The sequence below is a fragment of the Myiozetetes cayanensis genome, unplaced genomic scaffold (assembly GCF_022539395.1).
Source record: "Myiozetetes cayanensis isolate MyiCay16 unplaced genomic scaffold, myiCay2020 scf24, whole genome shotgun sequence".
Taxonomy (NCBI): Eukaryota; Metazoa; Chordata; class Aves; order Passeriformes; family Tyrannidae; genus Myiozetetes; species Myiozetetes cayanensis.
In genome coordinates, this window is record NW_026087456.1 from 10,263,937 (window position 1) to 10,284,088 (window position 20,152).

The window sequence follows — 20,152 nt, forward strand, 5'->3', positions numbered from 1 at the left end:
AAGGAGAGTCTTTAATCTTGTCCAGCTGCTGTTATCTGGGTGCTCCCTGCTGCTACGCTGGTCTTGGCGTTTGCAGGCGGAAATGTGCCCGGCCCATTAGAGGCTCCTTGAGGCAGCCTGGCACAGGCTGGATGCAGTCTGGGATGCAAGGACCACACTCACATCTCTGAGACCCCTCACCAGTAACAGCTCTGCAGCTCTCTCTTATTAGGAAGAGCTGAGCGTGCTCCTCTCTGTAATCTCTGGTTTTTATACTTTGTATGCAAAACAGGAATGGAACTTTCCAAAGACACCTTGGCACAAACACTGCAAATGAATCAGCATCAGAGGCTTTCTGCACCGTGTAACTGAAAGGTTGAGTTATCTTTTTCCCAAGTTTACAAAATAAAACCATCCAGAACAGAGAATTCAGTCTGATTCCTGTTCTTCACATGCTGGTCCTCGTCGATTCCAGAGCACACACACAACCCGAGCACTCTGCAGTCCAAAAGGACTCCAGCGCAGCATCCTCCAGGAGTGCACAGACACTTTGGTGTGAAAGGCCCATCTTTAACCAAAGCACACAACCCAGCTTCCTCAGATTGCCATTTGCACCTCTCCTACATCCTTAGAAAGCTAACTGCAATCCCTGTGGATGTGCTTGCCCCCAAAGCCGTGTGGCCAGCTGGCTGTGTGGGAGGTTAATGGAGCTGGAAGGGACAGCCATGGCCTGGAAGGGGTAGCCGTGGCCTAACCTACAAACTGGGGAGGTGGGAAGGGCCCTGCAGCACAGACCCTCCTCCTGTAGGAAAGAAGAAGGGTTAGGATGCGAGTGCAAAGCCTGTGCCTCCTGGATGTGATCCCAGGCACTGAGTCACAACGGAGAAAGCCAAGAGGGCAGTGCCCATACTCACCACGTCCTCCTCACCGCAGGCAACATTTCAAGCTAGTGATAATTCTAACCTAACAGAACCCACATGGCAGAGGCAGGATGTCCTAAGCCGTGCCACACTGCATGGAGCAGCAGGACCTTTGTATATGGAGAGATCCCGATCCCAGCAATTCACCTGTACTCTCCTTCCAGGGCTCCTGTGCACCTGCATCCACAGAAAGCAGTAACAACAACCATCTGAATTCTCACCAGTGTGGACCTGTCTCCAAGATGGACACATCTAAAGAAGCGTGAGCACAACAAGGAGACATTTTCCAGACATCTGAATGTGCTGCTGCAGCCCCTCTGCCTGGCTGTTGGGCAGGAGATGAAGGAAAAACTAAAGCACTCAGAAGCCTATTAGGATTTCGACAGAGCGAGGCAACAATCTACTCAAAGCAACGTCGCTCTTAATTAAGGTTCAGTCATGGCTCTAAAAATAAGCAGAACAGACGAGGCCAATTAGAAAGGAGTTGGACCAGAATGGCATCAGCTTGATGTGTCTTTCACTAAATCTCTCCTTTTAGGCTCACAGAGCCCTTCTGGTAAATTCTGAGGCAGGAGAGATCTGGAGTGAGCTCTGTCCCTTCATAATTTTGACTAAAAAGAAGGAAGACTCCTTAGAGAGAACTGAAGTCTATGCAATGATATTTCACATGATGGATATTGGGCAGGAGTGTCTCCTCCTCTATAAAGAAAAGGGAGAATTGTGTTGCAATAGACCAGGCCCTGAGTGCCATGTGGGAATGGGAGACAGGTACCAAGTTTCCTGAAGTCTCTCTGGGATGAGGAAGCAGAGAATCAGAAGTTTCTGCTCAGATTTTCTACAATTACAGTCACGAACTCCTTGAGAAAAACTCCCCACCATGCCCCTGGAAAGAAAATCCCTGTGTAGAAGCAGAGATGAGAACCATGTATGTTGATCTACAGCCAGATTTTTTCTACTGGTTTTTCCTGAAAGAAGTGCTTTCCGCCCCAGGCTGCAGATGGAAGTGCTGGGATCGCTCCAAGGTGATGGCAGCTGTGAGCAACGGGTGCTCCTTCCTTGAACTTAGGAACAGTCAAACATTGTAATTAATGATGATTGGTCCTGCATGTCACACCTCTGGGTTATCACATTTCTCTGAGAACCCCCAGGTTGCCTTATCCAAGGAAGGGGCATTTATCCATTTTCCAGCACAGGAAACAGAGTGCAGGGCTTGGGGCCGCTTCACCTTCCCTTTGCCCCAGCTCAGGGCTGACAGGCAATATTTAGACTGGGGACTTTTCCCTGCACAAGGAAAGGGTCCCACTGGCATTCCCTGACACTAACCAGACACAGGCTTCAATGGGAACAGAGGTGATGTATACAAACTTCACTCTGGCTGATTACCAGCTTCAAGGATTTTGTCCTACGAGGATCTTCTCACAGCTTTCTATTTTAAAGACAGTATTACCCAGCAACATGACAAGGAGAATTTAAATTGCAAAATAGGGAGTATTTCAGATCTCTATGCTGATAAAGTGCTTGCCACCAGGACAGTGTCCCCCAAGACTGCAACTTAGACATGGAGAAGCCAGGAGAGCCTCCAGCCTGGTACGTAGAGCATGTGTAGGCTTCATGGAGCTGGGAAGCACTAGAAGACTCTTTGCAACTTTTCTCTTCTTGCTATAATTTTTCTCTGTTTCCTTTGCTGGAAAAAGAGGAAGAAAGAACAGATGTGGAAAAGAAGCAGCTGACTGACTTGCAGTCTTTGAGAAAGACCCTATTATTCCCTGTGTTCTCCAGGGATTCACATCACCTCTCAGAGCACAGATGGAAAATCCCATCAGTCAGAGCCTGCAGCAGCTTCCCCTGTCCGTGGCTCTGCAGAGCTGCACTGATTTAGCCAGACTGATGAACCAGCCCGATGGGCTCAATTCAAATAATTTCTTCTCATTCTTCTCCAGTCAGTAAATTAGTTAAAAAGACAGAAACCCAAGCATAGCTTGGATTCTTTCACACCCCGATATCCAACACACAGCAACTTGCAACAGGAGAGACTTGGAAACAATGGAAGGAATGTGTTTTCCCCATCTCCTTCAGCGCTTAGGAGGAACTGGGTGGCTGGCAGCAGGAACGCTGCCCTGTGAGCCCGAGCATCCAAGGGGAATGTGGACAATGAGGCACGGCAGGTAACCAAGGGGACTCGCAGGGCAAGCGTTTCAGGCAGCAGCTGGGCTCTCCTCTGAGCCACAGGGCTACAAATCCCAGGCAAGGCGCCTAAACTCCACATCCAAGGGGTCCTGTAGGGATGGTAAATGGGAGAGAAGCAGCAGGTCCTCTAGGTGGCTGTATGGGGGTGCACACATATGTTTGGAGGGGTAGCAGGGTGAGTGTGCAGAAAGCAAACCCGGCGGGGAACCGCACCCCGTGCTGTGGGCAAAGCAAAGGCTGCTGAGTCTGAAATATCCTCCCACACTGACATTCTTATACATTAAAGCAACTTCCTGCTTGTAACCAAAGCTCCAGCCCGAGTTAAACTGAGATATGCACACACAGCCTCCGACACTGCTGGAGAAGCAAAGCAAAACATTGGCTCTGCACCCAAAGACAAATTAATCCAAGTGAAATGCTAAACTTTGGAGCTTCTGTGAAGATCTGCTACTAAATTGATGGGCAAGAAGGATTTACAGAGGGCACATTCTGAATGACTCATTGCTCTAGGAAGGTGGTGGATGTCTGGGGGCTCCTTTCCCAAATTCGCTGTGGGTCACATACCTGGGGAACTGCAGAGTCCCCCTCTACAGTCAAATAAGTCTCTCCTCGATAAAACTACCCTGAAAAGAGAATTCAGCCCCTAAAATCTGCTCTATCCGAGGCCGGGCAGGACCAGCATCTGTAACTGCAGTGGCCAAATGATGAAGCATCTCCACTAAGGGCAGGGAGTTTGCTTCAGAGGTGTGTCCTTGCTGATAAGATCAGAATGTGACTGCACATGTCACATTCCCTTCTCAGCTGCTCACTCACAGGACACATTTCCTCCAGCTCCAGGAAATGGGCGCAGCTTCAGAGGTCAAGGTCTGGCCCAAATGCAATGTTGCCAATAGAAGGCACTGCTTTGGCTTCGTGGTGCAAACCTCAGAAGGCTGAGACAAAAAATCTATGAGGTCATGCAGATTACATCTGACTGATGTAAGAGGCTCTTCTGATGCCAGCAAAAGTTCTGTCTGAGTAAATGCTGTAGGATTTGGTCTTGAACGGCACGGACAAAGGAAAGGAATCAGACTCTGCCACAACACCAGCCAACCCAGAGCAATTCAGGAAACTGATTTCTGAAGACATTTAATTGTTTAAAACTGCAGACAGGCATTCAGCAGCCATGAATGCCAAGCTGCCACTGAAACTCCCAGGCTCAGAAGAAGCCAGATGATTTTGGAAAGCCAGGCACCTAAAGCTGGGGTACAGCAGGCTTACAGCACTTCTGTGGATATATTTTGGTCCAGCATCTCTGTTGACCTTTACCAGCACTGAGAAGAGCTTTTGAGGAGAAAGGACATCTCTTCCAGGACCCCTTCCCTGTGAGTGGCCCTCAGGCACATCAGCAGTCAAAGCAGTAACTATTTTACACCCAGCCCTATGCAGACGGACATCCAGCAATGCTGATGGTCCAAAGGGTGAATTCATTTCCCTAGCACTGTGCTGAGGGCAAGGAAACCTTGGGAAAATTTGTGTTCAAGGTTTAAGAAACAGCCCTGGACCTCTTCCACTGCAGGCACTGGGGATTTCCACTGTTCCACCGTGGAGTTTGCCAGCTGCTCCCCAGGCAGAGAGGCCAGGAAACACACCCTGCATGCAGGGACACAGGGAAAACATTCTCACCTGGTCTTCAGCCGAAACTTAACTCCTCCAGACCACGTGGCTTTGCTGGGCTGGAAGTCAGTGGTCACACAGTCCGGACCGAGTGGGCTGGGAGACAGGTCGGTGCATCCCTTTGCTGCATGCGTGTCCCTGCCAGAAGAAACCAAGGCCATGTAAACACCACCACACAAAAACCTCGGCCCCTGCATCCTGTGCTTCATCAGGATTTTAGGAAAGACGGCATTTCACAGACCCCGGGGCAAGGCAGGAGCATCAGTCTAGTTTTTCAAAAAGTGCAAAGAACATGTCACAGGAAGCCACATGTGTCCCCTGTGTAAAGCCATGTGTATCCTTGTTTTTCTCTAACCCGGGCAGTGCTCAGCACCTGAGAGAGTCCCCCAGGAGGAGCTGCACGATCTCACAGTGCTGCTTCTCTCCACACAGGAGAGAGATCAGCTGCAGCACCCACAGCACAAAACTCATTATCCTACGGCTGCATCTGGGGACCCTATCCGCAGGGATGGAGTTCAGGCGTTCCACCGTGGGAAATTCCTTTTCCACACGTTATGAGAGCTCAGGGAATGCTCTGAACACACGAGAGAGAAGCTAAGAGAAAGATCCATGCACTGGGAGGGAGAAAGAGAAACCTATCCCCCCGGTACTGATATTTCCCCGAAGTCAGGAAGCAGATATTTACCCCGCTCCAGCACACGCACGCAGACCTCACACAAACACCGTGCAACCATCGCTTCAGCTCCTTCCTTCCCCCAGGCACAGGAGAGCCCGAAATGCTCCAGTATTCCCACTCGTTCCCACTTTTAGCACTGAAACGCGGGAGAGATTGGAAGTTTCGGCTCGCTCAAGGAACCACCCCGAGCCGAATAAAAGCGGGGCTGAAAAGCCCCCTGCGCCTGTCCCTGCCCGCGGCAGGCCTGGCCCGGGCTAAGCTGGAAGTGCCTCTTGTTGTGTGCTGAGCCCACATGCCGGCATCTGGGGCTTTGGATAGCTGAGATGGCTTGGATGCCATTCCGGTGAGAGACCAGCCGTCTTTGTGTCCGGCTGGGTCCTCCCCCACGCTCCCTCCCCGAGCCCCCACGTGCCAGGCAGGAATGTTAAGCCTCACACAGCGGGTGAGATATACCAGGGAAGCGCAGCAGCACTTTCACCTAGATTAGGGAAAGCGACTGGTCTGGAACGGCCTTTTCTGCTCACCCTGCTTATCTTCATCCAGATTTTACCTCAAATCCTGCCTTGGCTGCCTTTTCTTTCCCGGTGCCAAATCCCGTCCTGCTTTTTCTGTGCCACCCCTCTCCTCTGAGATGATGTCAAGCCTCTCATCAAACCAGAAAGATTCCCTTCCCTGCTCCTATTCCAGCCTGGCTGTAAGCTGGGAGCACAACTTCCTTTACTGCAGCCCTGGGAAGTGCCAATGCCAAAACTCTCAACTGCTCCAATTCTCTTTGCTCACAGAGTTTACCATGAAAAATTACCAACTTCCAGAGCCAAGTTGATTCCTTAGACACAATTCTCAGAGTGCTGTTTCAACCTGTTTGAAAGCAGATACTGACACAGGAGATCTCTGCCATGTTACAGGAGAGGTCTCAGATCTTTCCTAACTTTCCTGATGAGTGCTTGTCATAACTTCCCTGTTTCCTAAAGAGCAGAGTTTGGCTCTCGCAGGCCACACCACAGCTGTACTCCTGCAGTGAGGAAAGCAGCTCATGCCATCTCTCCGGCCAGCTGTCTCCAAAGGAGCCAGTAACAGTGTTTAGGACTGCGAAACTGCCCCACGCCAAAAAAAGAGAGTAATTCAGCACTTGGGCTCTTTTTTTTTCTTTTTTTTTTCTTTTTTTTTTTTTTTTTTAAGAAAAAACAGCTTTTGAAACATGTTAAGGAAGCAAGAGACAACACAGGCTCTGAACTCTGCTGCGAGTCACGTCCAAGTGTTCCCATATGGATGCGCACAGCTCCGACCCTCAACGGGCAGCTCGGAGCAGAAGGAAGGAGGGTAATCAGCTTGGGTGTTCCCCCTCCCAGGCAGCAAGCCGTGCTTGCCAGCACACATAACTTTGGGGTTTACCTCCCAGAGACAAAGACCCCTTAATTAGTGCCGGCGTGGGCTCTGGAGGTGCTGTGCGGGGGAACAGGGAAACACCACCGAGTTTTTCCCGAGCCTCTTAAAAAACTATAATTACAGAGCTCTGTGTGGCACGGCGGGCTCAGTAAGACATTGAAAACTAATCAGCCAGGCTATAAATAACACCATTAATCAGGGCCTGTGGGGAACACAAGACATGAGGACCCTTCCACCCCGGGAAGCAGACACACCTCAAGGATGGAGCACAACCAGAGGGGATGGTCCCCATGCAGGGGTGTCCCCGGTGAGAGCAGGGCTGGAGGAGCAGGGAGAACACCTGAGGAGATCCTAAACCCAGCACCTGTCCTCCCCTTGCAGCTTCCTGCCTTACCTGGCTGCTTTTCCCAGACATTTCTAACTAAGGCAGCTCAGTCTAACGACCAGGAGCGTGTTCATCTCTATAAAAGACACTTCTTCCACCATAACATGGAGACACTCAGCCTGGTACAAAAGGGTCGAGGGCCTACCTTTCCTCTCGGCAGTCACCGCTCACCTTCTTGTCCTGTGAGCAACCCTTCTCCAAGAGCTGGAGCTGCCCCAGGACAGCTCTCTGGGACAGCACCCAGCCCAATGGGATGCTCTTTAAGGCCCGGGCTGCATTTTATTTCGGGATGTTGCAAAGGGCCTCACAATTCCATAGCTAAAAAGTATCCCTGGCAAGGAGGGGCCTGCAGTTGTTCCTTTTGTTACCGTGCTGTTTCTAAAGTTCTCAAGTGGGAGACAGGAAACCAGTACACTCTGTCTATTTAAAACTCCTTTACCTCCCACCTGAGGCTGGCAGCTGTCTCTGAAATCTTTCCTTTTCTGCAAAGTTCATATTTAATTATGAATTGTTATTTATACTTGCTGGTTCCACGGTGCCTTTGGTATTTAATACCACATATGTTCATGAGCACACTCTGCTCAGCTTTTCCCTCATCTAAAAATATGACCTGGTAGGATTTTTTTCCCTGATCCAAAAGAACACAGTACTAGAGATTTAACCCTTTTTTTTAAGGACAGCCTGCCTCTCAGGAGTTTCAGTGCCGCCTCCAGAAGAGAGGCAGCACCTCCTAACCCCACATCTCTCTCTCCTTGCACAGCCTTTCTGCAGCAGCCATCTGCAAAACCTTTCCCTATTTTTTACCACCTTCTTTAGAGCTCTTCAAGAGAGCATGTGTGGCCTGATTTTATATTAATCCCTATAAGACTGGTTTGCCAGTTGCTGCCATCGATGTCTCGTGTCTTTCCCGAGTTGCCACAATCCCTGTGGAATTCAGTCGCTGTTTTTGGGAGATCCTTTGCCTCTGACCAGAGCTGACTCTGACCTCCTCTGACTGCTTTATCTGCCTCTATCGCTGACCTCCCATCACCTGCATACTTGGAACGTTTCACAGCACTTATCTTAACCTTTTGGGCTCCTGGCTCTTCTTCCTCACTTTCCTCAATCTTCCTTATCCTTATTTAAAATTTTCACATTCCAGTACAGACTGGTTTACTAAATCCAGCCTGGGCAGTAAGTGTGGGTGTGTGCCTCTGCAGCTGCCCAGCAGATCCCTCCAAAATTACCTCTGAGTCTGCAGAGATCATATTCTTAATGAATTAAACTCCACGTTTCATAACAACAGCTCCCTGGGCAATGGAAGCAGCATCAATCAGTGCCACGCTCTCACTGAGGAAATGCTGCCCTGCGAGCTCAGCTGCCTGGCTACAATTCCCAAAGAGGAGAGAGATTTTGCACAGGGGAGCTGTACAAAACCCAACTGGGGAAGTTTTGTGTGCTCATAGCATTTCTTTCTCAGCATTTCTGCTCATAGCATTTCTTTCTCAGCACAGCAGCCTTACACGTGGCTGCACTACTGTCCTGTACTCTGCTTTTTTGCTTAGCTGGCTGTAGTTCCAGGTATGAATCTAAGATATGGCTGAGATCATCCATAAACACCACTTGGAACTATGTTTAAAAATTCTTAAAGTTGGTCGGGGTTTTTTAAATCAGGTATTTTTTAATGGTTCCACCTCTTGGAGCCATGACTATTGAGTTTGGTTTGCTGCCATGGTAATAGAAGACCTAAATCCCAGAGGATAAAATCCCTAAATGTTAATAGGCTTAGTAATTTTTAATGTCTCGTTACTTATAAGTCCAGTGTTGTTCCTAGAAAAGAGGATGGAGGCCAAATTGTCATCTTTAAATCATTTGAGATCAACAGGAATGTTTATAACCACTGTCAGAATTAAAAGAAAAATAGCTGCTGATTCTTCTGAAATTGAGATTAAAGCAAGGAACTCCTCTTCCAACTTCTGCAGCTGCATTTCCTGGTATTTTTTTCCCTTTGTCTTAAATCAGATGCTAAGAGGCAACCCTCCTCCACTACAGGACCAGCCAACAGCACAGCACAGGCACAAAAACACCGAGAAGCAGCAACAAAGCCGAACTCAGCTCTGCCAGCCAGGAGGGATCCGGAGCAGTTAAAGCTGCTGGCTTATCCTCACAGCACCCCACGTTACACAATGTCACAGGGCAGCCCGAGATCCCCACCCAGCCCAGTGACTTAGGGAGAGCTGGGCAGCTTCACCTCTGGCTCCCCTCATCCCACAGGCAAGATCTCCGCAGCTGAGGAGCTAGAATTGCATCTCCTTGGGAATGAAACCACTGCATCCCCGGCAGTCCCCCATCTCCTGGCAAACAGCAAGCCTTCCTGCCTCCTGCATACTGCCAGGGAGAGGGCTCCCCTGGGGAAGGGATGCAGAGTGGGGGGACAGACCACACTCATCCTGGGCACCGACCTTGTGCTCGTCTGTGGCCATCCTGCCGGGCAGATGCTCCCGCTCCGCCTCTAGGGAAAAGACTGGATTGCTTACGTACTTCTTATTTTGTTACCTCCTGTGGCTGCTCCAGAAATAGCCCCTAATCCACATCTCTGTCACACTCACAGAATCTCCTTGAGCTGCACTGGAAGTGCCCTGTGTGTCAGAGTACAGGGGCCCAGGTGCTTTCGTGGCGGCAGCAGTGCCTGCACAGGTTCATTAATCTGCATTCACGGGACCCCCGAGGGACACCAAGAGCCAGGACCAGCTGGAAACACCGAGACAAAAGAACTTTCTCATACCAAAAATTTTCATCAATTGAACTGAAGCCTCTCGTGCTAATAACCTCCAAAGCTTTTGCTGGAGAAAGTCTCTCAGTCCCTGGGTAAAATCTCTCTGATTGCCACTTAGGACACTTACTGGAGATGGGAAAGAGCCAGGTTCAAGTCCACAGTCTACTAAGGCACACAAGGAATTCAAGGCCTTTTCATGGATACTTCAAAAGTGAACAGGCTCCACCTGTATAACCACTGGAAGCACTTTTTCATCCTGAGCAGAGCAGGATGGCCTTTGAAATCTCAATAAGGCTCACTGAGCACATGAATCTTGGGACCAATTTAGGCATTCTTCCCAGAGTTCTGCAGCAAGATCCAGGTCTCAAGCAGAAACAATAATATCCATGTCTGGGATTCAGACGGGTCAGTAAAGCTCAGGGAAAAAAGCTTCACACAACCCAAAACCATTCAGAGAGCTGCTGTCTGCTGGTTCTAACAAACAGGAATACTTAACACACATTTTCTGTACACATGAGAGGCACAATCCTGCTGATACCTGTTAAAACAGGATTACTAGAGCTGATCTTTGTGCCATAAGCCAATCACCAAAAGGGAAAAGAAGAAGTTTTCCAGGCACAGTGCAGAAGTGTCTTGTGCTTTCCTAACTGCACAGGCCGTTGCTTGAAGACAAATTAAAGAAGTCCCAGGGTGGCCAATTTTAAATGGATACATCCCCCATTCAGGCAGCCATCCCCTTCAGTCTAATGGCTCCTGTGCAGTGATTCCGAGCACGCAGAGTTTCAGGGCAAAGCAACAGAGGTTGAGAAGTCACCTGGAATTAATCCAGACCCACAGCTTTCCTTCTTGGAGGGCTCTTCACTCGTGCGACTCCAACTTAAACAGTCTCAATGAGCACTGACCTTCAGGTCCACCCAGAAAAAACCTGGAGAAAGGAGGCTGCGTTTTCCCTGTGCAATGCTGTCTGGTCCTACTTGTCCAGCATTTTTCTGGCATCCCTTTCCTGTGAGAGTGGATGGGTTTTAGCTGACCTGACCTCAATCTCCCAATCTGGCTGCGCTGTGTTTGCACAGCCCCACACAAACCAGCTGCTCCGGCGGCGTACCTGTTTGCAAGCAGGGAGCTGAAAGGAGCGCTGGCATTCATTTGGGTTCCTCACTTCACTGGCCAAGGGATCTTTGAGAAAATGAACTCCCTCTTTGTCTGGGAGAGAGAGCCCTAATCCCCGTTTTGCCCTGGAGGATTACTGGGTACTTAGAAAGGCACTCACATGCACATTTTTGGTTTGTGCCAGCTGCATTTGGGTCCACAATGTGTAGCGTTCCCTTTGGTCTTTAGCTCTGACAATAGGCATTCCACTGCACCCAGACCTGGACCCCAGAGACTGCCACCCTTTTAAAGGCACCCTAAACCCACGCTTTCTGAATTGGGGCCTTCCCTGCTTTGCATGAGCAGTTGGCCCTGGTAGCCCTGTGTGAATTCAGCTGGGCACAAAGCCCTGAGCCCACAGCCCTTCCCTGTGCTGCCAGCCAAAAAAGACCTGGATCCCAGCTGGAAGGAAGAACCTGGAGGGCTGAGGAATTAGCTTTTATCCCTACTCAGTTCCTGGCTTTCTGTAATAGAAGTTTATGGTTATACTCAATTACAGCTGTTTGTGCCCCAGTGCCACCCAGGGAGCCTGGTGTTCCCACAGGGGCAAAGTGTGCCCCGTACAGCTTTGCCCCAAATCTTTCTAGGATTGTGGCTTAATTCTGTAAAGTACTAATTTGGGAGGTGGTTCAATGCAAGCAAAGAACTCTAAATTAGTACTGACTTGAGCAGCACGCTGCCTGATCAGGGGAGAGCTCACCTTCTCAGGAGGTCACAACTGTCCTGATCTGTCTAACAGTCCCACCACGAAAGAGTGGAGTGGAATCCACCCTGCACCCCAATTGTTTGCAAGGGAAATGCTTTCCTGCACCTTTTACTCAGAAAACAGGCCTGCCTACTTATTGTGTCAAAACAGGAATAAAAACACAGAGAAGTGGCATTTTCATTCTTCTCTACCCCACCACTAACAGCACTATCTCTAGACTTGCTCTTGACCATTACTGAATGTCTCTTAAGGTTTTTCTTAAGAGACATCTTTGGAGATGTAGTAGGATCAGTTTGGGGAATCAGAGCATCACACACAGGTCAGTCAGTAAGGTTATCCTGGCAGGTCCTGGGGTATCCCAGTGCTGAATCATGTGGATCAAAAGTCATGCTGTATAAATGACAAATTTAACCTTTCTTATGTAACACACACCGAAGCACAAGGTGGCTCTAAAGGACAAGCGCAAGTGAAACAAGAAGTATAACTGCAGCTCCTACAAAGAAAAGCAGCCACAAGGAGGAAGCAGAAGTCATACCCTTATAAATAAGGACTAGTTTTCAGGCTTTGGGAATTAAAATGATTCCCTGGTAGAAGACTACAAACCCTCCATGCTGAAGGAATAGTTACTCATGCTGAAGCAACAGATTGGATAAGCAGAAGATATTTCCCCAGAATTATTCTTTTTACACTCACCCTTCAGAGTGATGTTTTCCAGCTACAAAAGAGCCATCCTAGGGAGGGGTCTGAATGTCAGTCAAGATGTGTCCCACCTGCAACCTGTCCCTGGGGTGCAGACCTGAGACCTGAAAGGCAAGCCCAGCCCTCACTGGGAACCTTTTCCAGCAGCAGCTTGGAGCTGGGACCAGGCTGGATGTGCTGGTGCAGTGGTTTGCGTGAGCACTTCCTAAAGTGTTCCACACACACTTAACTAGGTCAGTTCAGACCAACAATTTAAATGGTTTAAAGCTACAGATTAAGGGAGTGCTTACAGGAACTGTTCCAGGGGCAGATGGATGAGGTCTCTGGCACCGATGAGCAAGCGAGGGCATTAATCTCTTCCGCCAGCACAGCTGGATCTCTTTTCCTCACCTGCAATATGTGGTGCACTTTATGGAACACACCCTGAAATTTTACCCTAGCAGCTCTCCTATGGAAACAGGGATGTTACCAAAGTGCTGGAACACTGGCTCAGCTGCTTTTTGAGAAACTAGTCTCAGGGTTTGGTACTAAAGGAGTGACAGTCAGAGCATCTCTTCAGAGGGAGCAGAAGAAAGCCTCATGCTCACATTTGTCACAGGCACGGTGGACACTCAGCACTAAGAACTCTAGTCTGCAGTTGAGTTGTCTCTCCTGACTATTTTGCACTGCTTCCTGGTATCCCAGATTTTAATTGCAGTAATTTGAGGGGTGGAGTGTACAGACCTAAATCACCTTTACAGGTGTAGCAATGCTTAATCCCAGAATATGAGCTGCTTCTCCATCCCACTCACTGCCCTCTTCCTGGAGAAATTCCTGAATACCTTACTCAACACAGCATTCCATTTACTTCCTGGAGATTTCAGCAGGAGATTTGTTCAAATGAGAAATGAGGACAGATTGAGTAGGGAGAGGAGGACTTGGCCAGCTTGATGAGAGTGCCCAAGGCAAGGCACAGAAATGCTGGCTGCTAAGCTAATAAATAAATAAATAAACATCTTCTTGTCACTCAAAATATTTTTAGCATCTGCCAGTCTGGCAGAGATGAGCTTGGGCAAGGATGAGGACTGCAGCCATGACAACACACAGGAGATGAGAGAGGAACCCTCGGCCCCCCTCTCCTGCTCCTACAGCTCAGTGCATCCCCACTGTGCGCACACAAACCACCTCCGAGGAGGAACCGGCCTTCCCAACTCCCCTCCCTCCCTCCTGGCCTCGGAGTGTAAACAGTCCTCTGCCTTCCCCCTGCTGAGAGGATACCACAAGCATCTTTCCTGTCCACAGTCCTGTGTGTGGGAGCTCTTCCATGCGCTGTGCCAGCAGGAAAACTCTTTCCCATCACCTTGCCTATTGTGTTCTGGTCCAGCGATCCTGAGTCCAGACTCAAATCATTCCTCGGGTTCAAAGCAAGATCTAAAGCTGGGACTTGCGATGTTCTGTGCAAGCGCTGCGGGGCTGGATTAGCACCTGCAGAGGCTGTGGGAAGCTCACCTGGATGAGATCTGGGGCTTCCCCAGTGATGCTGCCCTCGAGTACCAATGAGGTGAAGCACTTCCAGGAATAGTTAAGAGAAATTCTACTAGAGATTAGCATATGGCTTTGACTGCCAGGGACAAAGTCTCAGATCCTCCTGGGTTTCCAGGAACACGAAGGTGCTACTCTGTAGATGAAAAACCTTTCACAGCTCTTGGGAATCTCGGAAAACCTCATTTAGCCTAAATACCTACCAGTGTTTAGAGGGATTTTCCTCACTTCGGACACATCTCAAAAATCCACCCCAAACACTCTGAAGCAGTATGAACTGCTTTTGCTTGGAGCAAGCACGTGAAGAAAGCAGGGAGGAGATGAACACCCACTGCAGTGCCGAGTGGCAGTCTGACCTGAGGTCTTCCACAGCAGTTACAGAATAACAAGAGACACCAGAAATTCCTCTGCCCCAGAGGGAGCAGCAGCACCCTCTCAAAGGCAGCTGAACCTTTGATATGGACATGCAGCGATTTGGAAATCTCTGCATGTCAGTAGGAAAAAGGGGAGTAATACAGATCCCCAATCTCAGCCTCTCCCTGTACACAGGACAAGCTGTTACCATCATCATTACAAACACCCCTCCCAAAACGAAGCCTTGGTGGAGCCAGTCCCAAACACAAATTGAGTCACAAGTGCCAAACTCTTTCACAGAGAGAACAACAAACCCAAATCCTATTAAGCAGCCATCAGTGTCAATATTTATTCCACACAAATCAGGGACAAGTGGCCTAATAAATGGTGTCAGACTGAGTGTGGTGAGATGGAAGAGGAAGGGGATAGATAGACTTGGGGAAAGGACATGACATTAATCAGCACCACCCCTGCAAACCCCTTGACAGAAACAAGGTAGTAAACTCATTAGCCACTTAGAAGCTAAGCTCCCTTTTTGCCTGGACAGTGATAGCCCCCAGTTTCCAGCCTGGAGGTTTGGCATCCTTCACAGCAAAGCCACTGGGCCCCATAAAATCCTTTCCTCTCAATCCACCTCTCAACACACACCTCTCTCTGGTGCAGAGGGGCTTTGCTGGCTCAACCACTCTCTTCCCCACACAGAACAGATCCATCCTGAAGTCTGGGCTGCAGGGAATTAAGCACTCAAACTAGCACGGGGAAAGGGGCTCCCAGGCAAACAATGTCTGCACAGGAACACAAACAAATCAAACGATGATTTCACAAGGCAAACTCCCTGGCTGCAAGAGCCACTTCAAATATTCCAGCTTCTCCTTCTCCCTGCAGATCATTCCTGCCCCTGGGGGGTGGTATAAGCCCTTTCCTTCTCTCAGCCTACGTGGGAAAACACAGTATTAAGACAAATACACTCCAGGTTTGATCTTTCCATCAGAGTTTTTAGAGCCATGCCTTACTACAGTATGTATTTGCTCCCATGTATCCAGGGAAATTTAGGCTGCCATAGCACAAAGAGGATGCAGCCAACTCGCACGGGGCCCATCCCCACTGTGACTGTCCTGGCCCCCAGCTATCATCACGTACTTTGCTTAATTTAGGCTGAAATGGAGTCTGTCTCCAGCCCGGGGCCGTTTGTAACTGCAAAGGAATCTGCGCCCTCCGTGGCACACGAGACAGGATCAGGTCCCTGCTGGAGAGCACTTGGCCTGGCTATTTTTATTGTCTCCCTGAATACTTTTCTTCAACACCATTTTAAGTTGCTGAAAGAATAGTAAAGATGAGGGTGGGTTTTTTTAAATAACAGACACACTGATAATCCATAGGAATCGTGTCCTTTTAACTTTTGGATGTTTCTCAAATCTCTGCCCTTGTTGCCAGGATGCTGAAGGCATTTTGAAGGCACAGCACGATGAAATCTAATCAGGGTGAAGTGGGCTGGTTTCATTTCCATCAGATTCCTCTTTCAAAGGCACAGATTTACCCTTCTGATCCTGACCACTAGAACTGAGCCAATACAGCAGTTACTGCTACATCAAAAGCCCACCCAGTCCCTCTCCATCACGAACAACTGATGACTGGAATTCCTCATGGTTCTTTAAACCCAATGGACACTGCCACTAATTCAGGCCTCGGTGCAACTAGAATGTAGAGGATTAGAGAAGTGGCTCTCATCTGAACACAGGCAAGCATGCAACACATCACAGTTAGCCAAGCTTTTCATTCCACTTAAACTTGGGAACAGCCCCCTAAATCATCAGCCTTCACTCCTTCTCCTGCACCCGTAATGGTGCTCCAGAAGCAGAGGCACTGCTTCACCTGGATGTCCAAAGGCCAGACACTGAGCCGTGGTTACCAAACACCCCATGCCAGCCGTAAGAACCATCTGTCTGAACAAATGTTAGCCAAGTGGGAATCTTACAGAGCATTATAAAATACTCTGTTTGATGTCATATCCTGATTATTTATTTACTTATACCGCTGCTGAGGAGAGGAAGCCCAGGGATGAACCAGGCACCACTGTGCCAGCTGCTCTGCAAACACCAAGGGAAGGACAATTGCTCACCCAGAGGGCTGACCATTAAAGTAGGGTCCACCCTAACTAAACAAATGCAGGAAGGACGTTTTCCCATCACTAGTGTTACCTCAGCACCCTTCTTGAGTCCATCTGCTCACTAATGCATCCTGCTTCTCTCACTGCCGCCAAGAGCAAGGCCACTCTGCAGAGTGAGAAGGGCTCTACATCACCCTGCTTTTCTTCTCATAAAAAACCCCAGGGTCTGTTCAGGTCTACTTAACACAGGGACATTTGTGGAGGCTCCTGGCTGCTGCAGAACCACAGCTTGCCCACCTGCCAGAGGCAGGACTCCCACATGCCATGGCAGCAGCCCTCTCCAAGGAGCAATGATGAGGAGGCTGAAGCTGACCCTGTATGCAGTTGTTGCCTTCTGAGCAACGTTTTATATTAAACTTCTGGCCTGCTGACCTCTGGAAGAAAAGCCTCTGGGATTATTAAATGACAGCCTGAACTTTTCCCATAAAAAAATTACAATAATCCTTATTTCAGTCGAACTGAACTTCTCTCTTCGATTTAAGAACCACAGGTGCCAAGCACCATTCAATACAGGCCAACAAGCTCTCAATCCTCTAAATCCTCATATTATGGACCTGCAGAGCACCCCTCCCTCTCCCAGTTGTAGGCTGGCCTGGACTTCACCTCTCTTAGTCAAAGGACTTTTAGGGCACTGATTTTTCCCTAACGTTGCTCCTGCTGGAGTTAAGGAAAATCTCAACAAGCATCTTGCAGGACCTGAGTCAGACCTCTATGTCTGAGGAAACACACTGGGATCTGAGCTTCACCCCACTGCTGCCTGGGCTGAAGAAGGCAAAACAGGGCTGAGGTTTGGGATGAAAAATGCACATGCTTCGACAGGTACTGCTGGTGTCACATAATGTTACCCTAATTTAAGGCTGGGTATAGGCAGAAGAACATGCAGAGATCAGTCTTTAAAAGGCGTTATAGCGGGGAATGAGGAAAATAGACATCTGCACCTCCTGGGCAGAAGAAGAAGAGAAAGTTGGAGTGAAGGCAAATGAGCTCTGTGAGTCACATTCCTCCCAAATTGAAAAAGACAGATGCTGGCTGACAACGTTCTATTTGAACACAATTCTTTTCTTAGCCATTTTAAGGAGTCTGGTGGTCATTCCAACCAGGTGACAAAATTTCTCAGCTTCTGTCCCAGTATCCAGTTGCAAAGTGCTTGCCAGCAGAACTCCCTCCAGGAACACTACACTGCTTACTAAAGCATGCAACACAGTGAGAGCACCCATGAAACTTCCCGCTGTTCTGATGCTTCTAGAGAAAGTGTTGTGAAGGGACCCTCAAACCCGGCAGCTCTCGCCCAGCTTCAGCCCGAGCAGCAGGACGATGCGGTCCAAAAGGTGTCCGTGCAATCACAGCACAAGGACGGGATTTAAATCCCACCTGGAGAGTCCCTCCCGGGTAACGAGTTTCACACGCGGGGTCTGACCCTACACCCCTTCCCTCCCCGACTTCTTCTTCCCGGCATGCAGAGGCTGCGAAAACACCAAGCAAGAAAACTGCAGCTGGAAGGGGAGGAGGCGGGCGCCCTTACCCGGGAAGCTCCGCCGATGCCGGCGGGGCTGCGGCGCCGCCGCCTTTTGTTAGCCCGGCCCCGGGAGAGGGAGGGCGGCCGCCCCGCACGGCGGGCAGCCCCCGCACGCCGGGTCCCGCGCACCCCGCTCCCCGCGCATCCCCCGCAGCCCGGTGGCCCCGGGACCCCGCAGGGCCGCACTCACCGTGCCCCGCGGCGCCGGCGGCTCCGCGCTCGCAGCCGCGCCGGGCGAGGGCGCCGGAGCCCCGGCAGGTGCCGCGGCGGGCAGCCCGCCCCCAGCACCGCCCCGGCCCGCGGCAGCCCCCGCGACCGAGCACACCGCAGGAGGGTCCCCGCAGGCTGCCCCGTCCTGCCACAGCCCGGCCGCCGGCCCCGCAGCCGGGCCCGAGCTCGGCATCCCCTCTGCCGGCGCAGACCTCACAGAACTGCGCTCCCGCAGAAGCGCTGCCGGTCTTTCCCCGAAAGAAGTCCAGCCGTACCATCCCATAAACAAGAGGCTGCGTTGCCCCGATCATCCATGGCTCGGTGGTCCAGCCGGGATACCTGAGAGCGAGTGTCACCGGCCACAGCACTGCAGGGGTGGCTTTAACAGCATCTGCCGTCACCTGCTACGTTTGTTTCATACACGGCGTTTAATCAGCAAATGAGCTACATTACATTAGTTTAAAAGCTATATGAAACTGAACTGTTGTATCTCACGAAAGATCTCACGACACGCAGGGACAAGATAAACAAACCCTTCCCATTTCTCAAATTGCTACGAATAACTAAACAAAACCTTGCAAGCCGCAGAATGATTTGTGTTACACACCAGGGGAAGGAGTTCAAGGCAGCAGTTAGTACCTCCAATGCCCTGTTCTTGGCTGGCATGAAATGCACACAGTGCCATCACTTAGCTGAGCTGGTTTGTGCCTAGGAATTAAAGTGGCCAGACTTGGAGTGGAAGTCTTCCTGGCTGAAGACTGCAAGATTTCACTGTCCTCTTCCCAGAGATGCCAGATTTTGCAGGTGAAATGAAATTGGTTTCTGCTTTCTCCCCCTGCCACTTGCCATCCACCTTCCTGCCCTTTTGATGCCAGACACCTTTCTGCCTTGCACGGTCCTTTAGGACTCCTGGGTTTTTATCTGCTAGCTGTTTCCTCTCTAGAGGTGGCTCACGTTCTCCCTTGTTTTTTGGATTTGCACATGGATGCAAATACAGCACCTGCTCCTTTAACACCCCTGAACCGAAACTCCTCTGCAGGCTGCTAGGAGCACCAGAAAGCTGTGCAGAGAGAAGATGGGAAGTCCATGGGGGAATGTGATGCTTATTCCTGGAAGGAAAGAAAATACCTTTGATCCCAAAGAGGTGACTGAAGGGGACACTGGAAAAGCTGTTCTTCACAACAAGAGTATCTGGCCCATCTTTTATCCAGGAATGTCTGAAGGCCACCCAAAAGTATCCCTATTTTGGATACAGAGAGATTGATATTTTATAGAGGGAGGAAAAGCGATGTGCCCTTAACTTGAGCAGGAAAGGATCCCATTCCCAACATGCTCTTCACAAGAGGCACTGGCTGCCCCGAGGCCATTTATTCACCCACCGTTAAGCTATCACAGCAGGTTACACAGATAATTTTATTTCTGTTTATAAGTAACTTATTCTGGCCTAGCTGTGGTTCCCGTCAGTCTCATCTGAACTAAAATATTTGACGGGTGCATGTGTATCAGGTGAAATTACGCTCAGCCACGGCTACTTTTCATGCTGACGTCTCTCTCCCTATCTGCAAACTCATAACCACCAGCCTGAAATGTTTAATGCTTCACCAGCTGCAGAAATGATAGCAATAAACCAGCATGGGAGATGCAGAAGAAACACTTGAGATGAGGTTATAAAGGCGGAGAGCATTAGCTCCAAGTCCTAGCTATGAAACCCACATGAAGTAGCACCTTTCTCAGCAGGTTAAGTACCATTCCCCGTATTTTTTTCACTGGTGCTTCCCAGGGAAAATATTTTGTCAGTATAAAATCTGGGGTGCGCTCACACACCTGGTGGGAGGACTTTGAACCCTCACAACCAACTTTCCAGCGGGGACAGCACCATCCTCCTC

The 20,152-nt window shown here is 49.7% G+C and overlaps 1 protein-coding gene across 4 annotated transcripts in view; it reads right to left on the minus strand.

The window, feature by feature from the left end:
• Positions 1-18,972, minus strand: part of SHROOM3 (shroom family member 3) — a 38,701-nt gene extending 19,729 nt beyond the window's left edge. The window contains exons 1-2 of one of the 4 annotated variants that reach the window (XM_050320678.1): positions 18,906-18,972; positions 4,752-4,880 (exon numbers count right to left, since the gene is read on the minus strand). The gene's annotated coding sequence lies outside the window, so the exon portion shown is untranslated. Of the gene's footprint in view, positions 1-4,751; positions 4,881-18,062; positions 18,169-18,246; positions 18,382-18,605; positions 18,712-18,905 lie in introns of those variants that run through there. The other 3 variants (XM_050320680.1, XM_050320677.1, XM_050320679.1) reach the window with 3 other exon arrangements.
• Positions 18,973-20,152: the final 1,180 nt, after the last annotated feature.